This window comes from Onychostoma macrolepis, chromosome 01 (genome assembly GCF_012432095.1).
Source record: "Onychostoma macrolepis isolate SWU-2019 chromosome 01, ASM1243209v1, whole genome shotgun sequence".
NCBI lineage: Eukaryota > Metazoa > Chordata > Actinopteri > Cypriniformes > Cyprinidae > Onychostoma > Onychostoma macrolepis.
Window position 1 is genome coordinate 44,578,501 of NC_081155.1, and position 21,209 is coordinate 44,599,709.

The 21,209-nt window shown below is 33.8% G+C and overlaps 1 protein-coding gene across 19 annotated transcripts in view; it reads right to left on the reverse strand.

The window, feature by feature from the left end:
- mbnl2 (muscleblind-like splicing regulator 2) overlaps positions 1 to 21,209 on the reverse strand; it is a 79,276-nt gene that overhangs the window by 42,064 nt on the left and 16,003 nt on the right. The gene's annotated exons all lie outside the window — the stretch shown is intronic.

A 21,209-nucleotide genomic window follows, 5' to 3' on the forward strand; every position in this document is an offset into this window, starting at 1 on the left:
CAGGCAACCTGGTTCGCTGTAACTTACCCTCATCACACAATGATAGATGACCATCCGCGCTGCGATGACGGCAAGAAGTTGGGGTCAAACCTTATCAAACGATTAATTTACATATTATATTATTATTATAATATTATTATATATATAAAAAAATAAAATAATAATAATTTATTAGCGTACTAGCCATTCATTTGTAAGTAATTGTGAAATTTACTAGCAATTTATGTATTTTTGCAACATTATAAATGTCCTAAATGTCACTTTTGATCAATTGATTGCATCCTTGCTGAATAAAAGTATTGCTTTCTTAAAAAAATATATATATATATTTTTTTTTTCATTTCAATGTTTGAGTGATAATTGTTTATAATTTCTTTCGGTGTAACGCTCGTGTTAAAATCCCAAAATAAACTTTTATAGTGGGAGTATCTCGTGCACAACTCGCGCTCTTCCTCACGCTGACAGCTCTGTGTCTGTAACGCTATACACACGCTGCCAATTAGCATCCCGCACCTGTCGAGCCGGTTCAGGGGTGCGGGCATCTGTTGGGTGAGAAATTGGCCACAGTCGACCCGGCTTTCATCCTTGAACCTGCCAAACCCCTGCTGCGTCCCAAGGCCGGCCGCGACCTCCAGAGCTCTGCTCCACACACCAATTCTCAATGGACACAGTCACATCCCGTTTCCCCGTTCGTTGGGCGATGTGACGTGATACGCCGCTTACGGACTGCTGTGCGATCAGAAGCGGATGAGAACTGGTTTTAATGCATGTTGAATGTATTTGTAATGTAACCTGCTGCCTACATAGACAGCTGCAAGTGTTCTAACTGATAAGACACGGTCAGATTCAGATCAAAAATACTGTTAAATCAGTAATATTATTACAATTTAAAATAGGTGTTTTCTATGTGAATATATTGTAAAATATAGTTTATTGCTGTGATCAAATCTGAATTTTCAGCATCATTGCTCCAGTCTTCAGTGTCACATGATCCTTCAGAAATCATTCTAATATACTGATTTGCTGCTCAACAAACATTTCTGATTATTATCAGTGCTGAAAACAGTTGTGCTGCTGAATATGTTTGTGGAAACCTTAAAAAGATCAGCATTTATTTAAAATAGAAATATACTGACACTTTTGATCAACTTAATGTGTCCTTGATGAATAAAAGTATTACTTATACAATAAATGACAATGAATAATATATATATATATATATATATATATATATATATATATATATATATATATATATATATATATATATATATATATATATATATATATATATATATATAAAATCACAATAAATAATAAAAATTCTAAACATTAATGTATATAACTTGAAATGTTAAAAATGTATGTAAGCAATAAGGTACTCGAGGCCGCGTCGTGTCGCGCCTAACAACGCCCTTCAGCCGTGATTTATTCACGATACAGCACGGCCTCGAGTACCTTATTGCTTTTATAAAACGGTTACCACACAATAAAAAAAAAAATAGTAAAACCAAAAATGTATGTTTTGAAATGTTACTTTTTTGAAGGAAGTTTGTTAAATGCTGTCCTTCTGCTAAAAAATAGTTTCTGACAGCAATTATTAGTAAACGGCAAGAGAATGTTTCGAACATGCCTCTCATCTAATGGAGCTTAAATAAAAACAGAGGGGTCTTATCATCCACTGTGTCGTTTATTGTTTTAACAGCATATATGATATCTTCTCAACAACATCTGCTTATCTCTCAGCATGAGGAAACGTCTGTTTTCTGTCTTTTAGTTTAAAACAGACGGCACAGCACGAGTTTGCAAGCGTCATTACAGTGTAAACTGATGTACATACAGAATCATACCTGAAACAGAAAACTAGTAAATACAGTAATATTCCCTCCTCACTTCGGAAACTGTAGGCTTCCACACAGACGCACACACATCAACATATCTCCGCATGAGTTAATTCTGCCGAAATACATAATACATGGAACAGTTTTGATGCTATATTATTGATTGTTTATGTTGCTAAGGGTGTTGCTCAGTGATACACAGAACTGTTGGGTGAAGCGGTCATAGCCCTGCTGTATAGTGAATAAAACACAGCTGCTGACCAATCAGAATCGAGGAATGGAACTAACCGTTTTATAAATGTAAATATGTAACATAAATGAAATTAACATTAAGCATTGTTAATCAATCTATCTATCTCTACTATTTTTTCATAAATTATTTGACCAATCAATCATGCACAGAATATTTATTATCATAATAAACAGCAGCAGCTGCCCTCATTTCAAGTGTGTCTTCTATCAAAATCAAATGCAAGATTGACGCTAAAAACAAACATCTTCAATAGGTCTAAGACCAATGAGATGACGTTATGAAGGTAAGATGACTGCCAGAAAGCGCTTTGTGCTATTTCTGTAATGCATCTGTCTGCATTGCTAATAATTCCTCAGCGGCCGTGACTTCAGTATAATGAATGAAATGAGCAGCCATTAAACAACAGACCTTGTTTATACTTGTTTTTAAGCGAAGGCTCATATCTATTAACATTTCAAGCAAATCCTGCTGCATTTTGCGTATTTGCATTGTTTTTGAGTTTTAATGGTAGCACATAGATGTAGATGTAAATGACTTGAATGAGACATTAGAAAAGATCTCAGGCTGTCCATTCCGACAGCCATTAACATTGCATGAAATAAACAACCGATAAATGTCTGAACGCTTCAACAATGAATCTCAGAAAGGCATCTCTCACACAGTGTTCAGGTGACAGGCTCGTTTCCCAGCTTTTCCCAGAGGAGGAGACATTTCTCAGCCATGTCAAGCACGAAACATTGCATCCGACAGATATCCGCGGCTGACAAACTAGCCAATCATGAAGATTTCAGTTATGACATCATAAAACACTCGGCATACAAGCGTGAAGCATATTGAACCATCAATCCTGCAATCAAAGCATGAAGTCATTTTTTGCGCTGAAGCTGCACACACACACACCGCTGATGCTTGTTCAGAGCTTGTTACACTAATAACCAGATTTTTACATTTTCAGAAGAAAATAAGAGTGATGTTTGCATATGCAAAAATGCTGCAGTGATGCTTAATTGCTATGTGTGGTTGCTAAGGTGTCAATAAAAACGATATTATCAATAAGTCATGGCAACATCTATTTTTCCATTACTTTAACTCATTAAAGTAACCAAAGTTGAAATGGCTTGTAAAGATTATACTGATTATATTTCAAATGTAAAGCAGCAACTGAACTCAGTTTTTAAGATGAAGAAGTTTTAAATTAATTAAAAGGAATTTTTTTTTACAGTGTAAAAATCAGAGAATTCTTTTTTTATGACTGATATGGATAAAGAATATTTTTTTCATTTTTATATGGTGTTGACACAATAACTAAATGATGATTATTCTAGGACAAAGATATCAAATAAAACCAAAAATATAAAATATGATTAAAATTACAGCCATTTATTCACAAAATATGACTTAACTGAACAACCTTAAAGATGATAACAAATGTGTGAGATAGTGAACAACTTGAATTAAATACAATGATGAATTAAAGAAATACATGCTTTACTACTATTTTTAAGCCATTACATTTATTCAGCATTTTTACATTTATCGGTAAATTAAGTTGAAAAGTATGGAAACCCATTTCCACCAGAAATAGTAGAAATGGTATGGTATAGAAAAAGGTTTCCATAGAAAATGTTGAATGTCAATAAAAAAATAAAATAAATAAAATTAAATAAAAAGTATTGTTCAAACCGATTATTAACCTATGTCCACTTGCTAAATGGTTGCTTACTAAACCAAACAGGTCTGTGAGATTTTTTGACCAGTTTTACCATAGCAATAGTTTTAGAAAGCGGTGCAAGGTTACTCAATTGTTAACTTAGGTATTTGTAATAACTATTATTGAAATAATTAGTATTCAATACAAATTTGATTATTTATCCAAAAAATATACACATTAAATGTGAATACCATCGTTAGGTGGCTTTCTTCAGTTATACACCAAATTAAACCTTAACCCCAAGTGAACAATTGCACTCGTCTTAGCAAACAGCACACTTACTAATCACTAGTGAACTAAATATGCTGACCTAAACATCTGGATCTTCCTGAGCTTGCGGATGCATTATCCCATGTCACATAAGCTGGAATACTGCCACTCGGCTAAACGATATTCACAAAGCGGCTTCCAATTGGGAGTCCAACAGTAACTTAAAGGTTACAGCCTAATTAGACGAGGCTTCTGATTTCAAAGGCTCTCGGCTCATTAAAGCATCTCGGCCTCTCAACGGCAGCTGTGGCATCGTGGTCTATCACTGCCGGTCTCTGGCGAGGGAGACACGCCACAGGATCGGATCTAATCGCAGGAACATTCGGATCTACAACATGGCCTGTTTTGCTGCTCGACGCCTCATTATGCTTCCTAAATATGGCAGGGGATACAGTGGGAAATCAATCATGATTGCAGATTTGATATGTTTTGCTCTGGAATATTTTGGAAATTCATCCGAAATTGCCATAATGTTTTGAGGTCATGCAAGTAATATAAAAGTTGCGTGAAATGGTAACAAGTTCTTGGTCATCTCCATCTAGTCATCAGTTTTGTTTTTTAAATGTAAATAACAAATTAAAAATTTTGCAATTACATTGTAAGTTTGGATGCTGTGCTCGGCACTGCTATTAATTTTTAATCGTCTCTCTAATTAGTATTTTTATCCAATTTAACTTCTTAAAGAAATGTTTAGCATTATTTCCAAATAGATAACTTTTGACCCCAAACTACATATTTATGATACTTTAACTGGTAAATAACTGGAAAATAAATGTTTTGAAGTCATGAATGTAATATAAAAACTGGTCAAAACTGCAATGAGATGCTTCAGGATATTACTTTAAAAAAAATAAAAAAATCTGCTTTACATTCTGAAGCCGTTATGCTTTGCACATCTCTAAATTTCGTTTAACCCAATTTGACTTGTCTATTTAAATGTCTTGTTTTGCATTATTTGCAAACAGGTAACTTTTGACACCAAACAACAAATTTATGAATCATTAACTTAAATTAAATAACTGATAAAAATATATAAATACTGACTGCTATTGAACCGAAACCATAACAAGAGCATTCCAGGAATATTTTGGTCTTGACATCTTTGAACTGAGATTTTTTAAAGATGTAAATAATAAACAGAAGCAACACAAAAGTCAATTCTGCTTTATGTTTTGAAGTGGTTATGCTTTCTTTACACATCAGATTTTATTGTCTCTCCATGTTTAGCCAATTTAACTTCTCAAAGAAATATCTTGTTCAGCATTCATAAGTTCATCTTGTTCATAAGATTAACTGGTAAATAATGTTTCAAGGTTGCGTAAGTAATATAAAACCTGACCGTTTTAATCGCCACTGGATCAAATCCGTAACGAGAGCCTTCAGGAATATTTTGATTTTGATTTATGCTTTGCATATCTCATTAGTTTTTACTGTTTCTACAATTATATTTTTGATCTAATTCATCTTCTCAAATAAATCTCAGAAAGAGTCAACTTTTGACCCCAAACTGCACTTTCGTCCAGAAAAGTTGTCTTTGTTGGAGTCTAACAATGCAATCGTCTCTTCTTGGAAAAAACAAAAACATAAAGAAACTCCCTGAATTGTTCAGTGGATGAAAGGGATGTTTTTCCTGGAAAACCTTGATGTTGACGCCTTTACAGACTTGAAATGTCCAGGTTCAATACAACTAGCAACAGCATTTGGTGCATAAAGTTCATTATCACAGAAAATAATTACCTGAACCTACATTAAAATGTCATGTACAGTAACACACTTACAAGTACACAAGTTCAGCGCTCCGCTGACATGAACTAACAATGAGCAAAACACACAGCATTTATTAATCGTAATTAATGTTAATGTTTATTTAATCTTAGTTACTTTCAACCTTTCCTAATACATTTGTTAATGCACGGTGAATATTAACTAACTGCGTTTATATTAACTAACATTAATTACTGAAAATAAATATTGCTCATTGTTAATTTATTCTAGCTAATGCATAACTGTTAACAAATGAGACCTTGTTTCTGTATTAATCATGCAACTGGAAAAATCACAATACTTTTAAATACTTCTAAAGTGGATAACTTTTGGATAAAATTATTTCTAAATCTGTATAATTTGGTAATTATTTCATAATTCCAGTGAGCTTGCTCTTTGCTCCATGTAAACACAATTTTCTTAGTCACAGGCTTTTGCTCTTATTTACAACAAAGATGAAATAAAAAATAGCTAAATTGTGATAATTAATAAATGCAAAGAATATTAAGAAAATAATTGGAGGAAAAGATGCAACATTGCTAGGTGATTTTTGCTTTGGAACCTTCAGAAAACTGTAACTTGATCTTTCTCGAAATGGACTTTGCTGACTCTATTGACTTCAAACAGGTGGAGCTCAGTCATTGTTTGTCCAACAACTCATACATTATTTTGAAGGTCTTTTAATGGAAAATGTAAAAATAAAAATGACAAATTTTTGGAAAATTTGCTCATTGCGACTCATTTTGCCAGCACAGGTCACAAATAATGTGTTATCTTCTTTATAATTTAGCTTAAAAGTCTAACTTGCTGTCTGAAATCTCATGTAAAGTTTGACAAATGTGACCCTGCACCACAAAACCAGTCATAAGGGTCAATTTTTTCAAATTGAGATTTATACATAATCTGAGTAAATAAGCTTTTTTTTTATTGATGTATGGTTTGTTAGGATAGAATAATATTTGGCTGAGATGCAACTATTTGAAAATCTGGAATCTGAGGGTGCAAAAAAATCACCTTTAAAGCTGTCCAAATAAAGTTCTTAGCAATGCATATTACTAATCAAAAAATAAGTTTTGATACATTTATGTCAATAATTTTGACCCATACAATGTATTGTTGGCTATTACTACAAATATACCTGCTTAAGACTGCTACTTAAGACTGGTTTTGTGGTCCAGGGTCACAAAAAAAAAAAAAAACAAGATCATGCACCAAGCAAAAAAAGGTAGCGTGTTATTAGAAACAGTCCTGAAGCACTTGAAAGAATGTTGACACAGAAGCCAAGAGCCGCTCCAAGGTCTGTTTCTAATATCCTGATATTCCACAACAGATCCTGGCTCCGCGTGGATCACTATGTGAAAGAAACACACACGCAGGTGCACTGCAGCATTAACCAGCAGCAGCTGACAGTGAGAGCAACCAGCAGCGCTAACCAGCTGCAGCTGACGCGAGCGGCTACCGGCTCAGACCGCTTCACGAGTCACTAGGGATGCAACGACATCAAAATCTCACGATACTATAATACTGCGATATGACGTCTCAGTCTTAATTACATTCACACTGGTGTTTTAAGAAGCCAAACAAATTAGAATACAATGATAATAATAACAACTATGACAGTAATAGCCATATACTGTCAATTGCACTGTAAAATAAACGAAAATGAACATTTCATAGGTATGTTATTTTTGCTTTGCACTACAGTAGGGAATTACAATACTACTTTCCTAATTTCTACACTTGAAAGAGAATTTGAATTGAATTTGGAGTGCATTTAAACCGCTAGCTGTCAGCTATTCATATTGCACTTTTAAGCTTTTATTAAACGACAGTAGAGCTTTTATTTTGAAGGAAAACTCCAGCTTCAGCGAAAACGCGTCTCGCTACAATTTTAGTGAAATGCTGTAATCATATGCCACGAAAATAAAGCCTAGCTGGTGGCCTTGCATTCCTAAACTCACAGCACGTGCAATAAACCAGTTCGCTGCATTCATTCACTGTGAACAGAGCCGTTCTGATGCGTGGGAAACACCGGATCACCAGCTGATCGCATGAACGAAGTGTACGCTTCGCTTTGAAACACGCAGCAAAAAAGAACTTGATGAAGGGATCAGTGAAGGATTTTTTTGTTCTCTGATTAACATTAATGACAGGCAGCGAGTTTATTAGGCGGCTGTCTCTTTAACACCGAACGCACACAGATCTAAAAATACTTTTTACACGTGCGTTTTCTTTCTCATCGTTTTACGTTCACTCAAGACAAAAACGGCTGTGTTTATGATGATATACTGATGTAGTTTTCTGCATAATGGTCGATAAATATGAAAATACCTTTTCTGCACGGAACGGTTGGAGAAACCTGCACCGAGACCGCTGTTCTCTGTGCTCGCGCTTGTGCTTCATTTTTGTGCGCTGCACGCAAACAAGGCGCAAGTTCTTTCTGTCCCTGCACTTAAATCGTTTTAAAGTGCCTATATTATGGGTAATGAAAGGTTCATATTTTGGTTTTGGGAGTCAGGTTGGCATGCATGCAAGGTCAAAATACACTTTCATTGTCTTATAATATGCATTTATTTTTAGCTTACTTGCTCAACGACTCGCAAACGATTTGTTTCAACAATTCATTTCATTTTCCAAACCCCTCCTTTACGTGACGCTAATATGCGGTGATTGGTCGATTGGTCTCATTTTCATTTCATCTCGCCTATAATGCCTGATAAAGCAGTGTTTGTGAGCGCAGTGCTGCTTTGTGTACAGCGTTACCAGGGAAACCGCTATTTTTAACGCTCAAAAAGCTGCACCTAGTGGCAAAGAATGAATTTGCATTTTCATTCAGACCAACAAGTGGGTGAGCAATATGTTAATGTTTCATGTTGACGTCAACATGAAACGGATTGGGATTCGTTTTAAAAACGACTCGTTTCAATGATTCAGAGTCGACTCTTTCTTTTGAGAGACAGTATCTTTATACACGGTGCACTTTCGGATTTAAAACTTTGCAGGATGTTTTCATTCACTTAGAGCTGTGTTACACACTGCATGAAAGGTCATTTTCAAAAATCCATAATAGGGGCATTTTAAATCACATTAAAATGCGAACGCAGGAGTCGTTAAGCAGAATCGAAATGCACGTGTCTTATCAGATACCCGCTTCTCTGAAATGTAGAATGTAGGGTTCTCGATACCCAACCCTACCTAGGAGTCATGAGTCTGAGCAGAAAGCGCATTGATGTGGACGCCTCTCCACCCCCACGGCAGAGCAGGAGTGAAGTCACACGGACCAAATGCAGGCCGACGCGTCGGAGGCCCGGCTGCAGAACTCATCAAAGTCTCTCCCCAGCAGAGGCCCGACGTTAAGCTCAAGTCAGCAGTTCATTGTTTTGTGAATGACCCGGGGGGATGGACACCCTGCCGCGCCGAACACATTCCCCCGCATGTTTGCTCTGCCGAGGGTGCGGCTCGCTGCACTGGGAAAAAACACACAACAGGTCCTTCTCAAGTGAAGTCAGACAACTTCAAAAGAGTGACTGTGAAATCAACCCATCTCAAACTGTAGTTGAAATACAGTGAATCTGACCATTTGAATAAGTAGTTAGAAACACTACAAATCATCTATTTAGGAAAATGTTATATTTATTATTAATACAGTTTAATTTACTATTATTTATTTAAAAACAGAACAGTCATTGTCTGTTAAGTTTAAATAGCATTAAAAATTAAAACATACATGAAGAAAACGTTATATATTATAATACACATTATTATATTTTACATTATAAATATACTGAATAATAAAAAAAGTTTTATTTTACATTCATTTACATTTCTTATAATAACTTAATTGGATGCAAATGTAAAATATGAACATTAAATTTACACAAATACAAAAAGCAAACAAGTTATTAATAGAACAGAACCAAAAGACACAATGATAATTTAAGATGTATAAAAATATTCTGATACAAAACTTTATTAAATTATTAAAATAAAGCAGCTAACTGCATTGAATTTGTCTTAATATTAATCAAATAAATAAAAGGTATTGTTTATTTGGTAACACTTTACAATAAGGTGTCATTTGTTAACATTAGTTAATGTATTAATTAACATGAATGAACGATGAACACTACATTTATTACACTCTTTATTAATCTTTGTTAATAAAAACACAGTTGTTCATTGTTTATTCATGTTAGTTCACCGTGCATTAACTAATGTTAACAAACACAAATTGTGATTTTAATGATGCATTAGTAAATGCTGAAATTAACATTAACTAAGATTAATAAATGCTGTAGAAGTATTGTTCATTCTTAGTTCATGTTTACTAATGTAGTTAACTAATGAACCTTACTGTAAAGTGTTACCGTTTATTTATTTCTCATCATATTTATACAATTCATTATTATAAAACATTTTAACGTATTATTATTTATATATACAACAGCGAAGTCCTTATGTATTATAAACAACAGGAGAAATCAATGTAAAAAGCACTAAATGTGAAAATCTAAATTGATAATAATTAATATAAAACAAATTACTTTATAAATGAACAAAAAAAGTTATATTGATATGCTGAACAATAGACATTACAAGCCGTGTAGATAAATATGTATTGTTGTGGTTAATAGCAGATTAAGTACATAATTAAAAAAAAAAAAAATCCTGAAAGTGAAAATGCTTCATAATATATAAATAAATAAATAACTACGGCTAGTCAGGAGAAAAACACAGATTACAATTTACGAGATTTATCACTTGTTGCTTTGTTACACCATTCCAGGACAAGACATGCAATATATCTGGCAAAATAATGAATTCTTCTAGATATCTCTCAAAGAGCAATACACTTGTGTGTACTGATCATGGCACCGATGCTGCACACCCGGCAGGGTCAGAACCAGACAAAACTGTTGATGTTGGCTAGGCAGGCCAGGTTTGAGCCGCCGTGTGTTCAGCTGATGACATGTGAGCTGTTATTAGGACATTTGTGCCTGGACTGTCTCGCTGACGGCTGCAAGCCATGCAAGTGCCTTGTCAAGCGCAGACATCATCACTCCAGAATGAGAAACAACAACGGCCTATTCAGTGTCAGGCTCACCATCACATGACTCTGGCATTTGTATATTATCTAGGAAGATGGGAACGACTCTCCTTTCCATCCCCCACAATTCACAGCACTTCCTGCCTCTGTCAATAGTGTGGACCAGCTGCAGCTCAACCGGCTTCTCAGTAACTAGGTTAGAGAGGACAAATGCATCGAAGTCGGGTACAACGCTGGGAAACTAATCTGCAATTGAAGTTTGCCACGAGCAACTCATAAAATCAAGCAGCCCCTAAAAAATAAATAAATAAATAAATAATAAAAGTTAACTTTCCAATAGTTATCTACCCTAAAAGTGAACTACCTTAAGTAGTTTTTAAATATGCCAATTTATACATCAAAGCAGTATGTGACAAAAAAAAAAAAAAAAAAATGATGACAAATAAAGTGTATAAAATCAAATTAAAATATTAATTCATGAAAATACTCATAATACATACATTTAATTAACCTAAACTAAAAATTAAAAATATACATACTAAATAAAAATTTTAAAAAGTATGCTAAATAAACAAAGGTTATATTTGAAATGTATTTTTTTTTTTTTTAATAATCTTTGGTTAAAGAAAAACAGGACAAATTTAATTAGATTAAAATGCATTAAATATAAAAATTATAACGTGCACAGTTAAATACTTTTAAAATGTTATTGTAATATATCTGAAGTAGGAATGTAAACTGTATAAATATATATGTATTTAAAAAACACAACAAATTATTCAAATAAAGCACACAATTTACTATTATGAAACATTTTAATGCATTATTATTATTTGTTTAAAACATTTATATTTTATTTTTTAAAAGTCATTTTATATTACAAACAAAAGGACAAATGAATGTAAATAGCATTATATATTTTTAAAATCTATATTACTAAATGTACTATAATAGATAATAGTAGCTACATTTTATAATTCAAAAATATCCTGAAAATGAAAATACAAAATAAAGATACATTTAAAAAAATGTAAATAAAGTTTATATATAAATAAATAAATAATAAAAGTTAACTTTCCAATAGTTATCTACCCTAAAAGTGAACTACCTTAAGTAGTTTTTAAATATGCCAATTTATACATCAAAGCAGTATGTGACAAAAAAAAAAAAAAAAAAAATCCTGAAAGTGAAAATGCTTCATAATATATAAATAAATAAATAACTACGGCTAGTCAGGAGAAAAACACAGATTACAATTTACGAGATTTATCACTTGTTGCTTTGTTACACCATTCCAGGACAAGACATGCAATATATCTGGCAAAATAATGAATTCTTCTAGATATCTCTCAAAGAGCAATACACTTGTGTGTACTGATCATGGCACCGATGCTGCACACCCGGCAGGGTCAGAACCAGACAAAACTGTTGATGTTGGCTAGGCAGGCCAGGTTTGAGCCGCCGTGTGTTCAGCTGATGACATGTGAGCTGTTATTAGGACATTTGTGCCTGGACTGTCTCGCTGACGGCTGCAAGCCATGCAAGTGCCTTGTCAAGCGCAGACATCATCACTCCAGAATGAGAAACAACAACGGCCTATTCAGTGTCAGGCTCACCATCACATGACTCTGGCATTTGTATATTATCTAGGAAGATGGGAACGACTCTCCTTTCCATCCCCCACAATTCACAGCACTTCCTGCCTCTGTCAATAGTGTGGACCAGCTGCAGCTCAACCGGCTTCTCAGTAACTAGGTTAGAGAGGACAAATGCATCGAAGTCGGGTACAACGCTGGGAAACTAATCTGCAATTGAAGTTTGCCACGAGCAACTCATAAAATCAAGCAGCCCCTAAAAATAAATAAATAAATAAATAATAAAAGTTAACTTTCCAATAGTTATCTACCCTAAAAGTGAACTACCTTAAGTAGTTTTTAAATATGCCAATTTATACATCAAAGCAGTATGTGACAAAAAAAAAAAAAAAATGATGACAAATAAAGTGTATAAAATCAAATTAAAATATTAATTCATGAAAATACTCATAATACATACATTTAATTAACCTAAACTAAAAATTAAAAATATACATACTAAATAAAAATTTTAAAAAGTATGCTAAATAAACAAAGGTTATATTTGAAATGTATTTTTTTTTTTTTAATAATCTTTGGTTAAAGAAAAACAGGACAAATTTAATTAGATTAAAATGCATTAAATATAAAAATTATAACGTGCACAGTTAAATACTTTTAAAATGTTATTGTAATATATCTGAAGTAGGAATGTAAACTGTATAAATATATATGTATTTAAAAAACACAACAAATTATTCAAATAAAGCACACAATTTACTATTATGAAACATTTTAATGCATTATTATTATTTGTTTAAAACATTTATATTTTATTTTTTAAAAGTCATTTTATATTACAAACAAAAGGACAAATGAATGTAAATAGCATTATATATTTTTAAAATCTATATTACTAAATGTACTATAATAGATAATAGTAGCTACATTTTATAATTCAAAAATATCCTGAAAATGAAAATACAAAATAAAGATACATTTAAAAAAAATGTAAATAAAGTTTATATATAAATAAATACATTTTACATTTATAAAAAATATAAAATCACAGCAGTATTTGTCTCGCACGAAAAAAAAAAAAAAAACACTGTCAATTAATGCAACAATTATATTCATTCAATACAAAAAAGCACAATAAAATGTGAGAAAAAACACTGATGTAACTGGAAAAGACGCAAGTTTTAACTCCCCAAGTTACTCCCAAGAGTGATTCTTTGTTCTTGGATTCAAAAGTCACGGCCTTGAACATGCTGCGGTCAAGCAGGAAATTCGCTGTGCTGTACGTCTATAAAAATGGAACGTGTAGTTCATGGCAGCAGACTCTGGGCCGGATCACGCAGCACAATGCAGCACACACCTGCATTTCCACAGGACACACAGCAGAATCTGTGCAAATGCTGAGGGCAGCAGGACGGCGTCACAATGAGAGCTTGAACGGTACAAATGAGCCCACTGACCAGATTCATTATCAGCTAATGCAGAGCACATGGCTGATTGGAAAACAACTCTGCCTTTTGTGCATCTTCGCAAGGTCATCGCAGTCGGAGGAGCTCACGAGTCTGCGCAGCACCTCCGGCTGCGAGTCAATGAGACAATCTGATGACCGTCGACTCCCAGGGGCCAACGACAGCAGCTCAATGGGCCCCTGTGTTTGAGACTGAATTAATACAGAAAACGCAATCTTCAAGATGCATATACTCGGTTTTAGAGGTCAGAGGACCGAGCCAAACACAACAGCACCCGACTAATGATTGGATTTTGATCTGCAAGCTTTCAAATAACAGGGATAAGAATTATGAAAAATTACTATTAAATATATATTGCAATATCTATGTATTTAAAACTATTTAAATAAAAGAGTAAAATTGAAGTTAAAATGTCAAGGCATGTTATTTTCCACAATTTTTTTTTTTTTAATCAATGAATGGAAGGAAGGATTATTAACAATTATTTTCATTTATATGCACCAATATAACAATATACCTGGAAAAAATTAAAAAAAAACAATTTTCACTAAAACATTTTGATTTAGATAAATTTAGCTAAAATATTCATAGGTACATTGTTTAAATAGTTTTTCCATTAAATGAAAAAAAGGGAGGGATAATTACTAATTATTTATGGAAAAATTATAATTTAATTATTTTTATTTATATGCACCACTATAACAATATACGGGGGGAAAAAAACATTTTCCGATAAAAAAAAAAGTTGATTTAGTTCAATTTAGTTACAATATTCAAGGTATGTTTTCCAAATTGTTTTTTTTTTTTTTTTTCATTAAATGAATGAGGGAAGAATGATTAATACTTGTTTATTTAATAATTATTATTTAATTAATGATTTACATACACAAATATAACCATATGTAATTCAGTAAATTATATTTGAGTATCTGAATCAATTCATTAAGAAAGTGAATCAGAGTTTTGAATCAGTTCATTAACATGGACTATTTGAACTGATTCAATGAAGCGCTAAAACTCTAACGTCTTCACACTTTCATACTATAAATGTCTAATGGCATGTTTTGGGAAACTTAATAAACAAGAAAAAAATAATGTTAAATTCATTGTTGCTTTTTTTTTTATTCCAGTAAAAATATCACAAAACAATATATTGTGAATATTTAATACATTGCCAAGCCCTATTAATTAATGGGAAAATAAACTATAAATATTATAAATAAAATGATACATTATTAGAATTTAGAAAGTATCGATTGTAAATATATTCATTAAATTTTTAACTATTTTTAGACTGGGAATCCAAATGTCTGGGTGTGATTTCTAAAGACAAGACCAAGAAAGAGAGTTGGCAATTTAAGGCTCAGATTTGTTTCAGTCACATGAAGGCCACATAGCAACCACCCAGAAAACCCTAACAACAATATGATGTACAGAACGGTTTGGTCGATTGTGCAAAGATGACAGACTCACAAATGGATCCTAACTGAAGGCGGTTGTTATTGCATTAGGCAGCCGTCATCTCTGACAGACCTCAACAGCTGTAATAGACCGTAAGTCGATGGCAAATTACAGTAATTCACTAGATCTTTGACTCACCTCTGAATAACAGAGAAGAGACGACACTAAAACAGTTTTACAGGCTGACGTTGCCAAAATAAATTAAACTTCCGTCCGGCGAACCGAAACCCCGAGCACGAACGACCATGGGTTAATATGATTTCACAAGCTTTGGCTTATTTAAACGCAGAGAGAAAAACAATACAAGTCAAAGTACTTCATTAAATCCTTTTAAACTGTCACATATCAGCTTTAGGCCTGCCATAAATCAACAAATACTGGCACAATCAGCCAAAAGCGCATAATGCAATGCATCGTTCAAATATCCAGCTTTATGCATAAGTAACTCTAGAGGAAGAAATGATCTCACAGGTCGACTGCATTGATACCAAACTCATGCCTCGTGGCCTAAATGCTCGTAACACTATCCTCTGACACTGACCTACATAGTGACCTTGCCTAATTTGCACGATAAACGACAAAGCGCATGCAAGCTATTAATCTATATATATATATATATATATATATATATATATTTATTTATTTTTTTTTGTGAAGGACTGCAGTGCACATGAAGGTAAGTACCATCTTAAGTCTATTATTCCTGTGAGAGATGGACCTGCTCCAGTTTTACTGCACATTTGTCAATGTCACCGGCGCTGTGTTTTCCTGCATTAAAACATGCGAGCTGCCGTATCGCTCACCTCATGACCATCTGTGTCGGGAAACATTACGTGACCCAGATTAAACCAAAAGATCACTTTGTGATCACTATAAAGCACAGTGTCATGGTTTACTGGAAGAATACAATAAAATACATCAATGTTTAATAAATAATTCATGTTATTATTAATAATATTTGTCATTACATTATGTATTGTTAAAAAAAAAGGTGCTTACCCATGCAAAACTGGCAGGGTTATTAAACTAAAACAAAAACCATATTAATTTGTTGCTAAATAATCATTACCTGCAATTACACACACATATATATATATTTTTTTAATTTAACTGATTTTATTCCAGCTAGTTGCCAAGGCAATGTCTCATTTTCATTTAGTTTAACCTGATGTCCTAAAAAATTTAAACAAACTAATATTAAGCAAAATAAAAAAAATATATATAAAAGATGTAAAAAATAAATAGCTAATAAAAAAAACAAGTAAGAACTAAACAAGTAAGAAAATTACTGAAACTACCTAAAATTTAAATTAAAATGGAAATTATAAAAACTAATTCAAAACACTGGTTGAAAACTATAATGGAATCTTAATTTTTTTTTTTAAGAATTTAGAGTGGTTTACAGTGGATGCAACTCGTTATTCAGTGAAATTAATTGTTTAAAAATACTGCATAAAAATGTTTTTTTCTTAAGTCACATATTGTAAGTTCTTTTAAAAAATATTTTAGCGATGCTTTAAATCTCTATTCAAAAAGTTGCATCTTTAAATTTGCCACAGTCATGCACATGCAAACATGCACCTGTTTTTGAACGTAATTTAAGTGCATCTCCATAAGCATTGTGTTTCATCTTAGAATAGACCAGCGGTTCTCAATTCCAGTCCTTTGCATGTCTCTCTTAGTTAACACACCTGATGCAGATAAATCAGCTCATTAGAAGTGAGCTCCGTGCATGAACTGTGTTCCGATTGACATGCTCCCTACACAGTGTTCATTGCTCCCTGCTCCCTGAGAAGGGAAATCCGTTGAAGTTTACTTCTTCAGAACATTCATTCACGGAATTGACCTATCGGTAAGCCCCGCCCCCCCTTAGTAACTGTTGCTCCCTCGGACAAACAAACGGAGTTGCTCACTGTCTTTCAATGACAGCTGCAGTGTGAAAACCTCGTCCCACGATGTTTTTGCACAATTTTGGACACAGAAGGCCACCAAATGGGAATTAAATATTCCATGGAGTGATTTATAAAATATTTAAAAATAAATCTGGTGGGTAACTCGAAGCGAGGGTTTACAAGATTACAATGTAAGCGGGAGAAGTCTCATATTACGGTCGGTAATGACGATCGCGGATGACAACATGCAGGATCAACACGGTTCATGTATTGCAGGCTACGATTAAATTAATGTACATTTAACCAGTTTAATATGGAGAGGCACTGAAATGTAGATCTACGTTTGTGTGTTTTTGACCTACACTGTACAAGACGCGAGAACAGTCCGCTATTTAGGTTTGTACGTTAGCATCACTAACTTTACCGTTAGCTAGTTTTAGCCAGAGATACGTTGCTAAAGCACAAGATAACATTAACGTTCTGCTTGAACAGATGAAAACTGTAACTTAATGAGTGCATGACAACCAGAAAACGAACTTTTTGTCTTCATTTGTATTGGGGTGAATACTTGGGGACATTTTGCTGTTTTATTTGGATTCAAGAAATGTAATAAAATAAATTCCTTTGCCCATCCTCTCCGGATATCTCGAATCAGTATTACAAGTGCCCCAGGCACATCGTTTTACCATTTTTGCTGCACAATCACCACAAAACCGACGAGAACTCGTGATCTTCCAATGCTTTTCTATGGCGCTGAAACCTAAAGATGTCCGAGTTCCGGTCCCCGTGCAACTGATACTCGACTGCTATTGGCTCATCAACATTCTAGGAGAGGGGCTTACCGATAGGTCAATTGCGCTGCACTGCTCCCTGCAGCGTCTTCACACATAGACAAAACTTACTAGAGTGTGACAAAAATGCATATGTAAATAAATACAATTTAAATTCACGTCTCATACACTTAATGACCTTTAAATGGAACATATACGCTCGCTTTGATCTGGAATCATGGCAGAATTTCACAGGGCACTTATGTTCGAATGGAACAAACGTCAAAAAGCAATAAGAGATGCACACAAAATGTGCAGGGGGGGGGGGACTGGAATTGAGAACCGCTGGAATAGACTATCCTTCAATAAATTCAGTAGCTTTACTGGATATGTGCACTACAACATTTTAATGCATGAAAAATATCCTGTTTGGACTGTAAATAATGTTTGAGATTTAAATCAGTTCAAGAGTTCTTCTAATTCTGAAATTAGACATGCTTTTAACATATATTAATGAAAACTTACCGTCCAAAAAAAAATTAAAAATACAGTTATGTGCAAGTGCATCGTCCAGTTTCTATTTTAAAACACACAGCACGGGCTAACATCTGATGCTTTAATTATCGGTCACTGCGTTTGTGTTTTTGTTTGTTTTGCACATGGTCAAGGTTCTAAAAACAGCATCGACGTTCACGGAAACCCAATGGCAGGCCGTATAGATGACAGACGTGGCATGGTAACGTTAGATGGAAAGATATAAAACAGGCTGGATGAGAGAGCAGCGCTGCCCTTTCGCTCTCTACAGGTCAGCTTTATTTGAAGTGTGCAGTATGCAGTGTGGCAGAGCTGACACATGCACTCTAATTTCAGAGTGCTGCACTAAGGCAAGCTATTTGCCAGCAACACAAAAAGTATCCTCAAAAAATTGTTGACGTTCGCTCAGTTCCCGTGCTTCATTTACATAATAATTATTGCCTAGAAATTGATCAACAATCAAAAACGATGTTTATGCACAATGATCAATGTGAAATTACATATAAAACAAGCAATTCCAGCTCTAAAAGTTGTTAATATACACAACTAGAGCACGACCGTCAGGTTTCCAGAAGTAAAAATTCAATGCATTTTCTCCTTAGAGGAATTGATTTTCAACAATAATTGATAACTTATAAACTGTTAAAGACAGACCTACTGTGAGCTAAAAGGTTGTTATTCGATGGTATATGCTTTTGTTGAAGCCATCCGCCCACACTTTTCCAACTTATCTTTAAAAGAATCATGTTTAACAGAGGAATTCCTGATGAAAAACTACATTAATTTACCCATAATTCTGCAGAGAAATCTCCACCAATCATATATATATATATATATCCAACATCTTTAACTCAACGGCTTTATATTTCTCCATCGTTTTTAATTCGATCATGTCATTCACAATGCTTCATGTGGTTGTAGTTCCTCATTAAGGTCATCAAGTACACGTCTTTTACGTCTTCTTACACGTCTTTTGTCGATTTTCAAATACTTTTTTGCTTTAACTAGAAGTTTGTAGTGTTGCGAATGGTTTGCTGCATGGCTAACAATTCTAATAGACATTTAAAAATCTTAGGGGAAAATACTTAAAGTGGATGGGAAATAATCCATTCTATATATTATTTGGTGAAAGAATTGCCATTGTTCCAGAATATAAGTCGCTATGTTTCATTCTGATTGGCTAATTTGAAGACATAAAATGCATATAAATGCACATTTGGGACCGCAATTCTGCAGTAATGAGCCAAGTTGCTATGATGGAATTATTATTATTGTTAATAAATGTAATCATTTATTGAATATTGGTATAATTTATCATAGAAAAGAAAAAGGTCCTGAAAGACCAATTTTACCATAGTTGTCGCCAAAAACATCCGTTAACCATGCTAAATGTTATTTGAATAAATATGTGACTCTGGAGCACGAATCCAGTCATAAGTCGCATGGATATATTTGTAGCAAAAGCCAATAATACATTGTATGGGTCAATTATTTATTTATTAACTTTTTTTATTATTATTTATTTATTTATTTATTTATTTATTCACATGCCAGCATCAAGACTATTTTCATGGCGATCTCTGAGTAAATTATACAATGTAATATGCATTGCTAAGAACTTCATTTGGACAACTTTAAGTGCCTCTATTGTGCCTTTTCGAATATTACCTTTCATGCATCGTGTCATGTAGCTGTATGTGAACATAAACTATCTGCAAAGTTGTGAATCTGACAGTGTACGATAAATAAAGTTATTGTCTATCAAATAAAAGAGTCAGGTTCGCAATCACCTAAACGAGTCGTCAGGAATTCGAATCTTATTCTGTTTTATGGCTGTACGTCACAAAGTAACACATTTGCATAATGTCCGCCCACATTCTTGCGAACAACTTGCCCGCACACAAACACAGTAAAATTTCCATGTGGTTAACATCATGTCGAGAAGACATGTATCCTACGCTGAGAGTGTAAATTTGTTTTATCACATCTTATAAATTACCACAAACTTGTTAACGTGTGACACTTACCACTGAGAAACCTGAGAAAATCCTGCCACAATCGTGCTTGCGAATCAGTCGAATCAGCTTCATCATAAGACTCCGGCTCGAATTGGTAAGGTACAACTGATACCATCTTTTCTATGTATTGACAAGTCTCCAGGGCTGTCATTTACGGCAATGGGCGTTTCGTTTCCGACACACGCTGTACGTGGTAGACCAATCACAAAGGACTGTGCTATTTGACCAATCACAGCAGTGAGGGCTCACGGAAAGGAGGGGTTTAGAGAGACTGATTCTTCGAACTGCTTCGCACGAATCGTTTACGAATTATTTAGAAATTAGATCAAATTCAGTCTATTTTTTGAGAAAACTACAGTGTTTTTTGACCTTGGATGCATGTAAACCTGTTTTGGGAGACTCATAGAACAATATTAGCAACCTTAAAAATGGCATAATAGGGGCACTTTAAAGGCGATTTTCTCAATATTCGGATTTTGTTTTTTTGCACTCTCAGATTACAGATTTTCAAATAGTTGTATCTCAGCCAAATATTGCCCTATCCTAAAAAAAAAGCTCAAAACATTACTCAATATAAATCTTTACTC